General features: G+C 36.9%; 1 pseudogene across 1 annotated transcript in view; it reads right to left on the bottom strand.

Annotated features, from left to right (window-relative positions):
• Positions 1 to 11,122, bottom strand: part of LOC308501862 (elongation factor 1-beta-like) — a 118,368-nt pseudogene extending 107,246 nt beyond the window's left edge. Inside the window, exons 1-2 of the transcript in view lie at positions 11,063 to 11,122; positions 5,166 to 5,216 (exon numbers count right to left, since the gene is read on the bottom strand). The product of the transcript in view is annotated as an elongation factor 1-beta-like (transcript). The remainder of the gene's footprint in view (positions 1 to 5,165; positions 5,217 to 11,062) is intronic.
• Between the last annotated feature and the right edge of the window lie 1,838 nt (positions 11,123 to 12,960).

Below are 12,960 nucleotides of genomic sequence, written 5' to 3' on the forward strand. Positions count from 1 at the left end.
ATATTGCAGTACCACTTGTGATAGTATACAGAGGCCCAAGAGTAGGAAATGAATAATACAGTGCTTGAACCAAGAAATGATGGATGAGACAGTACGATAATTTCCACTTGCACAGCTTAGGTGATCAAGGGCTATTTTCTGTTTTACCAAGAGAGTGAATATGTGTTTGCAAACACCATGTGCTGAAACATTCAGTTCTTACTTAGGAAAAGGTGCTACCATTCTTCAAAGGCACCCAACAGCAACAAAAAAGGCACTCCTAGATCAACCTGCTCATTCTCCTGGATTTCACCTATTCAGCATCTTTTGCCTGCCTCTTTTCAAATTTAGTGAATTCACAGTCTGAAGTGATCAGAAATGTTTTGGGTCCTAGCTCTTCTCATCACCCTCCACTTGTGAGCTCTATACTTTTGTGCAATTTACTTATCTCTTATATGTCAGTTACCATATTTATAAAATAGAATTATTAATTTAACTCTAAAGATTAAATGAGTTGAAATAAGCCACATGGAGTATGTGTGCAATATGCTTTACCTATTATTATAGTTATTTGGGGAGTATGATGCAGGGGAAGAATAAAAAAAGAGGTAATATGCATCTTAGAGGGCAGAAAAATGTTGGATTCATCAGTAATTAGTTGGAAAACAACAAAAGTTTTTGATGGTGGGGGAGGGAGGAAGTGGCTTCCATGTATTTCTGGCTCTTTGTTACATCCCAAGTAGTTAGCACTAGGCCTAATACTTAATAAACAGTAAATATTTGTTGAATGGATGAATGATTTAATAGTTGCTTATTAAACAGACATATTTAAAGCATTGTTCTGGTTTTATGACATTTTGAAATGCTAACATGATTTGATTCTTGCCCTCAATAACTCAAATCTAGTGAGCAAGACAGATATTGTTCAAATAACTATCACTGTGCAAAATGTACAAAGTGCTGAGGTAGAGATATAAACAGTGCTATGTTAACAGCTGTGATAAGGTAGGGAACAGATGAATCATTTTCAGCTGAGATGATGAGGGAAGACTTGAAAGATTAATTAGGAAGGATTTCAACACACCCAATCAGGTATGGGGGTGAGGTGGGAGATGAGAAGTGTCTTATTTGCAGAGAAGTTAGCCTCAGCAGAGCCACTCCGGTGGAAAAGTACTGAAACAGAGTTGTTGTAGATGAGCAAAAAGATGAACCTAAAAATGCCCCACTCATAATCCTATTCTGCTACAGACTCAGTTCATGATTGATGGCTTCCAGCTGCCAGACCTTATACCTCTTTGCTTCTGGGCTTTCTCTGGTCACAGAAACCTTTTGGGTAGGATGGCAGGCTGGGAAATTTACGCACTTTCTTTCTCTTCATGCAGTCAACTAATGAATGGTAGAACCGCTGTCCCTTGTGTGGGAATACTCCAAGGCATGTAGTTTTGACCATTTTTTTTGAGATCCCCCATGGGATTAAGTTTTAATTGTTCATAGTTGTAATTGCTTGATAATACACACTTTACTGGCTTCCTTCTCTTCCTTGAATTACATCCCTACTCTGCTAGCATATTCTAGGATCGCTTCGCATAAAAATGACTTGCCCTGAACCCTTCTATCAGTGTTTGCTTCTGGGGTAACATCAACAAAGAAAGTTGAAGCTGGGAGTGGGGCTCTGTAATTGGGTAACTGTTGACCAGATGGCAACAATAATTCGCATTTCGGTTGGAAGTGTGGTGATGATAGTCCTTGGTGTGCTGTACCATCACAGTTACCAAGATTGCCCCTACAGTTAACTGTTTGGGGAATAGCTGGAAGGAGATGTGTTACTTATACAGATTCTCTAGTAGTTGAGAGATGAAGGTAATAAGAATTATAAAAATTATGAATTTGGTCTCTTGTTAAGTGACAATAAAAGAAAATAATTTGTTCAGTCAGCCAAATACCAACTTAAGGTACAGTGTGAAAGCCAGAAGGTCAGTGGTATATCATTTAAAGAGAACTGCACGTTCTAAAACAAGAGGGAAGACAGTGCTGAAAATTAAGCCCGGGACTTAACTTTGAGGTCAATGGCCTTAGAAAGAAGCCCAAATAAAGTCTCCTATAGTGAAGTCAAAACACTTAGGGAAAAGATGAGACATCAGAGAAGCAAGATAGAAACAAATAGTTTCATGTACTTGAAAAATTTCAACTCCCAGGTTCCCCCTTTGGACCAATATAATTGATACACTTACTTCCTATTTCTAGAAAATAGACACCTCTCTTTGCCTGGATACCATGCAAAGTCATCATCTGAGGCAGTAGTGTCATGCAGGGTGTCAGGCAGGGTCTCTGGTCCCACTCCCCACATAAGAACACAGGACATGGTGAAGCCAAACAGGAACACCCACGGAGCCATAAGTAGGGGAGTCATATCACTATATTCTCGCTGGTGGCTGGGTTGGAGACACAGAAAGCAGGATCTACATAATCTGCAACCCGCCGTCCTAACAGCAGTCCGCGATTGCCAGCCACCATCTTCTTGCTAGCCCCCATTTTTTTGCTAGCGTAGCCACAGCAGTTATATTAATGGCCAATGGCTCACTGGTTACAGCTGACGGCCAACTAGCCACAGCTGATGGCCACCCAATCACAGTTGATGGCCGTTTACTACCTGAGCCAGCACCTTTCTATGTGACGCCGAGAGCCTGGAAACTGCTTTCTGGGGCTCTGTCCCCACACTAGCCTCATAAGATGACGTCTTGCTCTCTCTCTACCCATCCTTACATGCCGCTAGTTTAAACCGATAACTAAGATTTGGTCTTACCATGGCCCAGTTAGAAATTATTGTCCCTGTTATGGGAGGAAAGGGCTTAGTCACCCCAAAACCTGCAGGACCTGGCTGATATGTGCTGGCAGAAACCAAGGTAAAGTACTTTGGAATGGACTTCAAAATGCTGGATCTGAGAGACAGATATGATGCTGGATAAGTGAGAGTATATTGAAATAGGGCATCCTTCCATGACTCAGGACTTAATGTTCTGACAAGTGCACCTGGAACCAATCCTAAGGCACTGCTGGATGCTTACTTGAAGCTTGGGGGGGGAAATAGACTACAGTAAATGAAATTGAGATGCCAGAACTGTTTGGCTGAGAATTGAGAAAGACGTAAATAGGCTAAGGACGTGTGTATTGTGGAATGGATTAATCATACAAAACCAAAGAATCCACCAGTTAACTGTTTCCCCGGACAGCCCGGAGGATACTCTCTTCGCTAAAGTGAAAAGGAATGAACTAGTTATGGTATTATACTGGCTTTTTTTCTGTAGGGCAGGATTGATGCTGGAAGCTGCTATGGAGGTAGAGTTAAGAAACATATGTATATTTTAAGATAAAATATATTGTGAATTCATATTGAGTCTTTCTACTCAGCTACAGGACTAGGATTTTTTTAAAAATCTTATTCTCATGTAGCTTACATCTTTATCTAATTTCCCAGTTTTCTACTAACCTCAGAATCCCAGTTCTCAACAACAGCAACATAATTATTTGTTTTAATCATTAGTACACACAAAAATAGTCTCAGAGTAACAATATCAACACTATCACCAAGAATATAATAACAATAGCTTAATATGTTTTTTTTTGTAGTTTTTAATATGATTTAAGAATTTCCCACTAGGTTTTAATTCTTGTGTTTTAAAATCACATGAAATAGTTACTCTCTGTGTGGTTATGCCACAAAATCAATATGCAGCTAAGTTCATTGCTTCATTTAGCTTTCTATTTTTAGAACTTGCTTTCAAATATTGTTTTATAATTATGTAAAACATGTATAAGATTCCTAAGTCAAATCTGAAAAACAAGGTATATTTAGAAAAGTCTAGATTTTATCTCAGACTGCTCCACTCTTGTTACCTTCATGTTCCTATATCTAAATGTTGAAAATGATTTTATGGTTTCTTCTCCTATTTTTTAAATCTAAGAAAAATATATTTATATAATATTTATGCTTCCTTTGGTTAATATACTTTACATACATTTTCTTTTCACCTTACTTAGCAACACATACTGAAGATCATCTCACGGGAGGATATAGAGATATTCTTCACAACTGTTTACAGCTGCATATGACTCTTTGGTTGGATGTATCATGTATCAATCCCCAGGGGTTGTGGGGTATTTTAAATTCTTGAGAGAAAGAAAGAAGTATTTTATATTTGTCAGACTGCACAAACAACCAGCTTGAGGTAAGTCACTGTTTCAACATTAGATTACGCTATATATTTTTTTGGTGATGTCATATCTTTGCAAAGTTGGGTTTCTGGTGATTGCTATAATAGAAAGCAAATTCCACGTGAAAGTCAATGTGGAATATAAAATGAAGAGAGTAGAGTTTAACCTTATTTTAAGGTTTGAGAAGTTGTGAAGTACTCAATAGGTATATACATTCCCTTGCTAAATAATTGTGGTTAAGAATAAAGTAAAAAATATTAATTTTGATCTCAATGGATTTGTATTATTTACTTTCAAATGGCTATTAAGATGTTAGAACATAAATATTTAAAACGTTGTTTGGGTCTAACTACTAAATAAACAGAACAGTTAGGTATTTCTTTTGGTTTAGGCATGCCATAAAAAAATGCTGACTCATTAAAGATGTTGTGAATCAAAAAGGCTTGGGATTCTGGTTCCATATTTAAGGAGCTTGGAAGTTGCCACTTCATCTAACAAGTAAAAAGCTGCACAGACTGAACAATCAACAGTTCTTGGATCCATAAGGGAAGTGAGGACATAGGGCAAAACACTGCTCCCAATACTGGAAAGACAGACAGACAAATACAGAAAGTCATGGCTTACCAGAGCAGAGACTCACTGGTGGAAACCATCAGGGAAACCAATCCCAAGATAGAAAAACTTGAATTGCACTTGACGAATTGCTGGGAACTTAATGTATACAAGTCTGAGAGATAAAAACTTCAGGGGAACCTGGTCATCAGGAGAATTCCCACACTTTTGTGAATTTTATCTCCAAGAGCTAAACCAGGTCTCACGGTAAATATTGAAGAAAAATCTCCTTGTACTTCCAGCAGGGGAGGAGAAAAGGAACCATTTAAAAATATGCCTGAGCACTGTTAACAAGGCCTGTCCATAAGGGAAACTAATTAACCAAAGCCTGACCTCTAGAGTATTATCAGAGCTTAACTGACCTGGGAGAAGAGAATATCCAACTCCAGGAAGCAATAGCCATCCTGTCCCACCTAAGAGGGGAGAGAAAAAAACCCTGAGAAATACTTGTTACGTTCACAGCCCAGAGATACAAGCTCACTATAAGACTAAAACCTAATCACAGGATGACAGAATACTTCCACTCCCCACACCTTACCATCACATCGCTACAGGCTTATTTATAACAGTTCCTTTTACCTAGTACATCATGTCCAGCTACCAAGAAAAGATTACTAGGCACACTAAAATGCAAAAAACACAATTTGAAAAGACAGAGCAAGCATCAGAACCAGACATGGCAGGGATGTTGGAAATTATCAGCCTTGGAATTTAAAACAACTGAGATTAATATGCTAAGGGCTCTATGGATAAGGAAGACAGCATGCAAGAATAGATGGGCAATGTAAGCGGAGACATGAAACTTTTAAAAAAGAACCATAATGAAATGATAGAGATCAAAAACACTGTAACAGAAATGAAAAGTGCCTTTGATGAGATTGTTAGTAGATTGGACCTGGCTGAGGAAAGATTCTTTGAGCTTGAGGATATATCAGTAGAAACCTCCAAACTGAAAATCAAAGAGAACAAACATTGAAAAGAAAACAGAACAGAACATCCAAGGACTGTGGGACAACTACCAAAGATGTAACGTATACTTTCTGGAAATACCAGAATGAGAAGAAAGAGAGAAAGGAATTGGTGAAATATTTGAAACAATAATGATTGAGAATTTCCCCCAAATTAATGTCAGAAACAAAACCACAGATCCAGGAAATTCAGAGAACACTAAGAAGGATAAATGCAAACAAGAATAAACAAAATAAATCAAAACAAAACAAAAACTACAGCTAGGCATATTGTTTTCAAACAACACAAAATAAAAGACAAAGAAAAAATCCTGAAAAAGATCACAAAGGATGTGGGGCGGGGGGCGGGGAACACCTTACCTACAGAAGAACAAAGATTAGAATTGCATCTGACTTCTCCTAAGAAACTGTGCAAGCAAGAAGAGAGTGGAACAAAATATTTAAAGTGTTGATAGAAGAAAAAACCCACCAATCAGAATTTGCTACCCTATGAAATTATCCTTCAAAAGTGAAGGAGAGGTTAGACTTTCCTCAAATAAACAATCTAATCCACTTTCAGTTTATAAATTTACCTCTGCTAGATATTTCATACGAGGATAAGCATAATCATATAATATTTCTCATTGTGGTGATTGGCTTATTTCACTTACCATCATGTTTTCAAGGTTCATCCATGTTGTAGGATGTATCAGATCTGCATACCTTTTATGGCTCAATAATATTCTTTTCAATAATATTCTCCATAATATATCAAATTTTGTTTATTTATCTGTTGATGGACACTTCGGTTGTTTCTACCTTTTGGCTATTGTGAATAATGCTGCAGTGAACCTGGTGTACAAATATCTGTTTGAATCAATTTTCAGTTCTTTTGGTATATATCTAGGAGTGAAATTGCTGGGTCATATAGTAAATTCTATGTTTATATTTTTGAGGAACTACAAAACTGTTTTTCACAGCAGGTACACCATTTTACATTCCCACCAGCTGTGTACAATAGTTCCAATTTCTCCACATCTTTGTCAATACTTCTTTCCTTTTCTTTCCTTTCCTTTCCTTTCCTTTCCTTTCCTTTCCTTTCCTTTCCTTTCCTTTCCTTTCCTTTCCTTTCCTTTCCTTTCCTTTCCTTTCCTTTCCTTTCCTTTCCTTTCCTTTCCTTGTCTTTTTTTTTATAATAGACATCATAGTAGGTCTTAAGTAGTGTAATTTAATGTACATTTTCATTATTAATGAGGCTGAACATGATTTTATATGGTTAAGGACCAGTTGCATTTCTTTCTTTCAAAAATTATATCCTCATATTTTAGCCCTCAAAAATAGATAATATAGAGATAACATTATGTAGGTAGACTTGACAAGACTTGATGATCAGCTTAATATGAACAATAAGGAAAAAAGAATAGATGTTTCATTATAATTTTTAGTGACTGAGAAGATGAAAGAAGTCACTTAAGTGCCCTGATAAAATAGTAATTGAGAAATATTATTTTGACAGTAGGATGGCTTAGAAGGAGGCCAGGCAAAGAGATTGGTTAGGAGTCAGCTGAAATTATTTAGGGCTAAAATGATAAGGAATTGAATGAGATAAAGGGACACATTTTAAAATAAAGCAAAATAATTACAAAATATAGGACTTGATATTAGATTGTTTGGAGATGAAGACAAAACCGAGTGAAATGTGACTTGAGATCTCTAGCCCTCGAGATTGAGTGGTGGTGTCAGTAGAAATAAAATAGGATAACATGAAAAACTCTAATATGACTTTAATATTCCTCAGAGGGTTGTGAAGTGAATATATTTACATTAAAATACAACTGATTTCTCTCAGCACTCTGCTTGTGAGCAGGTTTGCACTTGGGAAAGGGGAGACTGCAGCATGGTTTGAGGAGGGCAGTGGCATGGGGCTAAGAGGAGGCTTAGAGTAGACGAACAACCATAATGGGAGGAAAGGGGCAAAAAGATCAACTTGACATTTCTGCTTTAAGTCACTTCTGTCACTATACCATAAAATAAATGGCAGTGCTTAATCTTTTTTGCTATCTGTAACATTTGCCTGAGCCATTTTGTTTGCAAGTGACAGAAACCCAGGGTACGTAAAAGCAGAGCTCAAAGATCATATCCAGCTCAAGTACAGCTGGACCCAGGTGGTGAACCAATCTCACTGGGGCATGGCTCTTTCCATCTTGGCCTTTGCTTTCTTTCCAAGTTGGCTTTCTTCTCAGACAGGGTGTCTCCATGCATTGGTAAAGACGGTACCTGTCTGTCAGCTCTAGGATTACTTGGTCTTTTACACCTTTTATTTCAGGAAAAAAAAGGGACTGCCGTGTTCCTAACATTCCAGCAAAAGTCTCTTTGATTGGCCTTGCTGCATTATATGCCCAGCTTTGAACCAATTAAGCAACATGGTAGTACACTATACTCACTCCAGAAACAGAGGCAGGGAGCCTGACTCAAAGCCTGTGAACCAAGAAGGAAAGCACTTCTAAGTTTCCACTTGGTCTAACAGTTTTTATGGTGGGAACTTAGTAATTGAATATGAAATGCAGAATATTCATAAATTTTAAAAGCTAGCTTGTAAATAATACTATGGTTATTCATGTCCCTTTCCTAATAGGAAAAGACAATAGAGACTGGCATACTCATGTATTTTAGACTTAAAACTTGTCAGATTTTTCAAAGGACATTTGAGTTTGCTGGTAAAATAAATTAGCTGAGCTCTATACTGAAGAAATGAAATCGGTTTGTTTATCTCAGGCAAGACATGCTGCCAACAGCTGTGGTAAGATGTGATGTGATCTTCTGAATGAACAATCTAAGAGCCACAGAGTAAATTGAAATAATAGAATCTTCTTGTCTGTCATTAGTGGGTTGACAAGGAAACAACCCACTGTTGGGTACTGTAGAGTAAACACAGAGCAAGATTATACAAAGAGATTAGTTAAAAATAATAAAAACACTGTGCAACAAAAGAACTCCTATAATATAGCAGACAACGTTAAGTGCTTTTCTAATTAAATCTTTGCTTTTCCATGTGGAAACACTGAATTTGGTTTTCATTGTTTAAAATGAATTCCAAAGTGCTGTCCTCAAATCATCTTGAAAGTGTTACCTAAAGTTGCTAATTCAATTTTTTTTTCATGGTGGCTCCCAAGTTCTGACCCATCCAATGGCTTCCAATAGGCATTCTTAAAACCTTCCTTGAAACAACTTTATGATAGGTATTATTGCATTTCCAGAGTAGCTCATCCCTTATAGAAGTGCTCCAACTTTATATTTGATAAATCTTACAGAGAAGCTGCTTTGCCAAGGCTGGCAATGCAAAAACCTAGGGTGGATCACTGTTTTGTTTGAGTTTTCCGGCAACATTGGATACAGGTGTAAGGAAAACACATGTGCTTCTCTTTGTTTTTCATCTGGAACCAGTGCTTATTAACGTTCTACTATTATTCGATTTAAACAGAGGCTTATTTTGTTATCACCATCTATTTTACCTAGAATCTGAAAGGTGTACATGAAAAACAGAAGATGGTCTATGTTTTAACAGGTAATAAATTTGTCTCTGAAAACAGTTCAGCCTTTGTCTTGTTATCTTCAATGCTTCTGTAATTGTAACGTGGTTGTAAGATAGACACACAGTGGTGGATGATTTTTAATTTCCTGAGGGAATATTTCTCATGATACCAAGGAGAATGAAGGCATGATTTTTTTAAAAGGCAAGATTTTTTTGAATAGCCTTTTCTTTTTATGTTTTATTGTTGAAAACCATACCTCTGTTAACTTGGTAATTAGTATAAAGACATCAGTTTTAAGTCTGCACACTAGTCCCACATAAATTTGGCAGCAAGTAAGTATAAGGTCTTATTGTTTTAAATAATCTCAGTGATAAGCTACCCTACTTTATATGTATATGTATACATATATATTAATATTATTCCTTTCTCTGTAGGACAATTAGCATTTACTCTGCCTCTCATTTATCTCTCCACACTACCTTGACTGCTAAACAGGATCTTTTTTCCCTTTATGTTACCTTACCAACTTCCTTTATTTTCGTCTCCCAGAAATGTGGTAGAATTCAGTGAATATCATGTTGTGTTTTGGTTTTTGGTGATCGAGACACAGTTAAGAGTAGTGATTTGGAGGCAGAAAAACTACCAGTTACAGGTGTGCTGCTAATTGACTCTGTGACCCTGGTCAAGTTATTTAATGTCTTTTAACCATTGTTTCCTAAGCTCTAAAATGTGGATAATACATTTCTCTGCTTAAATCACCACACTGGGCATGTTGCATAGGGAAGAAAGTAGGACTCAGCATTCAGAAGAGTATAATGCATTTTATTAATGGAGGGTGGCTGCATTAATATGATGGTGATTATGAGCTATCCCATAGCCTGTAAAAAACTGTTGAGATGACTACCTTCAACTTGGAAAGCAGGAGAGGAGAAAGAATAACAAGGACTCATTTGGTGGCAGTCTTATTCAAAATTTAGATTGCTTCCTGTTAGAGTTGTGAAATCAAATTAATTAGCTGCTACCAGTATTAAAACATAATAGAAGAGGATAGAGAGCCACTGCTCTAGGATATGTCTATGTTGGATTATCTATTGAATTTTCCCCTCCCTATTATCACCAGTCTCACACGCCTCAGTTCACTTTAGTTCAGCTATGGAAGAAGTACATAGGGATAACATAGGAGGGTAAGGTTCCTTTAGGATAACTCACTGCCCTCCTGCCAGTCTCATGTTATCCTAGGCCGCTTGGGACAGTGGAAAGAGAATTGGTCTAGAAATGAGAAGACTGAGTTTAGTGTAGTCTAGAACTCAGTTTTCTGATTTCTAGACTGGCTCTGTTTATTTTTGCCTCTTAGATCTTAGAAAAATTCTGTAACCTTTTTGGCTTTCTTCTCTTATTTCTTAAATTGGGATTAATCAATACATTGAATACAATTTTTAAGCATGTACTATGGCCCGGCACTTTGCAAAGAGTCAGGAGTATGCCCCCCACACGCCGCTGGGAATTCAAGTCTATAATTTATTAAGGTTGTTATGAAAATTAAATTAGATAAAACATAAAGTCGCTTAAAAACTTCATTGTTAAGTATCCGATATGACATTCTTGCTTCTTAAAATATAGTGAAAACAAACTAGAAGCCAGATTTCCATGATCTCAGAAAATTTAAAAAGCTCCTCAAGATTTCTGAAATGGATCAGTGGGCTTATATTTTCAGATCATATTTGACCCAATCACCTGTGCACTGTTGATCACCTTTCCTGAGCTTTATGTTGCACTTACCCAGTTTGGATTCTGCTGTTTATCTTTGTGACCCCTTCTGTCTTTACCTTGCTGGTTCATCCCTCCGCCTTCCTCTTTTGGCAAAATCCCAACCCTTAGGTATATCCAGGTCCTGTAGAGGCACAACTTATCTTGACTAGAGAAAGATACCTATTGGCTGGTTGATTGGACTCCCTTAAATTTATTGAAAATCTTAAGGGGGCCTGATAACAATCTCACCGTATTTTCCTAAACCAGTCCTTTTCCCACTTGCCAAAACAAAGGTCATATGCATTGTCATTTCTCCTCAAACTTCCAACATCCCTCCTCAATCCTCACTCCTCACTATAAGTTTGATTACTTTGCTGCTTTTTCTCCGAGACAGTATAAGCAGTGAGAAGATAATTTCCAATCTGCCCCCTCCAAATTTCCCCAGTCACCTGCATGTGTTCCTGCAGCCTCTCCTTCCTTTCTGTTATAATGTATGGACAATAAGAGAAACCTCTCGTGCACTACATTTTATCCGTATCACTTTCCTAACAACAGTGCCTCTTGAATTATGCACCCCCTGCTCCAAACAGCAGCATCTTTTCCTCCTGTATCATGAAGACCTGTCCCATCATTGCACAAACACACTGTTATATACCCCATCTTAAAACAAAATAAAAAACTTCCATAAATTCCACATTCTCTTCCCACAATGGCACCATTTCTCTACTCTAATTGATAGCAAAACTCCCACTTCTGATAACCTTATTTCCATGATTATTTCTTCTTTGACTAATAAGTAGTTTAGAAGTGCATTTTTAAAGATTTCTTAACTACGAAGATTCTGATTATTGACTTTCAAATTTAACTGTACCAATGTAAGTGGAATTGGCTGAGGTTTGCTATAGTTGTGGTCTGATACATGGTTGGTCTTTGTAAATGTACCCTTTGTACCCAGAAAGAATGTGAACCTCTAGTTGGGTTAAATAGTCTATCTATATCCATTGAATCAAGCTTATTAATTTTACTGTTCAAATATTATATAAACTTACTGAATATTTTTTCTGTTTGAAATATCAATTTCTAAGAAAGGTGTGTTGAAATGTTCTACTATAAAGACAGATTTTTCTGTTTTTTCTTTGTAGTTCTGTTTTTGCTTTATATTTTGAGGCTACATTTAAAAATCTTCTTGATATAGTAAACATTTTATTATTGCATAGCACTTTTTTTGTTTTAATTTTTATTTATTTATTGGGGTGACAATTGTTAGTAAAATTACATAGATTTCAGGTGTACAATTCTGTATTACATCATCTATAAATCCCATTGTGTGTTCACCACCCAGAGTCAGTTCTCCTTCTATCACCATATATTTGATCCCCCTTACCCTCATCGCCCACCCCCTTACCCTCTGATAACCACTAAACTATTGTCTGTGTCTATGAGTTTTTGTTTCTCATTTGTTTGTCTTGTTCTTTTGTTGTTTTTGGTTTATATACCACATATCAGTGAAATCCTATGGTTCTCTGCTTTTTCTGTCTGATTTATTTTGCTTAGCATTATAATCTCAAGATCCATCCATTTGTCACAAATGTTCCTATATCATCTTTTCTTACTGCCGAATAGTATTCCATTGTGTATATATACCACAACTTCTTTATCCATTCATCTATTGAAGGACATTTTGTTGTTTCCATGTCCTGGCCACCGTAAACAAAGCTGCAATGAACATCGGAGCACACGTGTCTTTATGGATAAATGTTTTCAGATTTTTTGGGTAGATACCCAGGAGAGGGATTGCTGGGTCATATGGTAATTCTATTCGTAATTTTTTGAGGAACCTCCACACTGCCTTCCATAATGGCTTCCATAGCGCCTTCACCAGTCTGCATTCTCACCAACAGTGTATGAGGGTTCCTTTTTCTCCACAG

Source organism: Rhinolophus hipposideros (genome assembly GCF_964194185.1).
Source record: "Rhinolophus hipposideros genome assembly, chromosome: 9".
Classification (NCBI taxonomy): Eukaryota; Metazoa; Chordata; class Mammalia; order Chiroptera; family Rhinolophidae; genus Rhinolophus; species Rhinolophus hipposideros.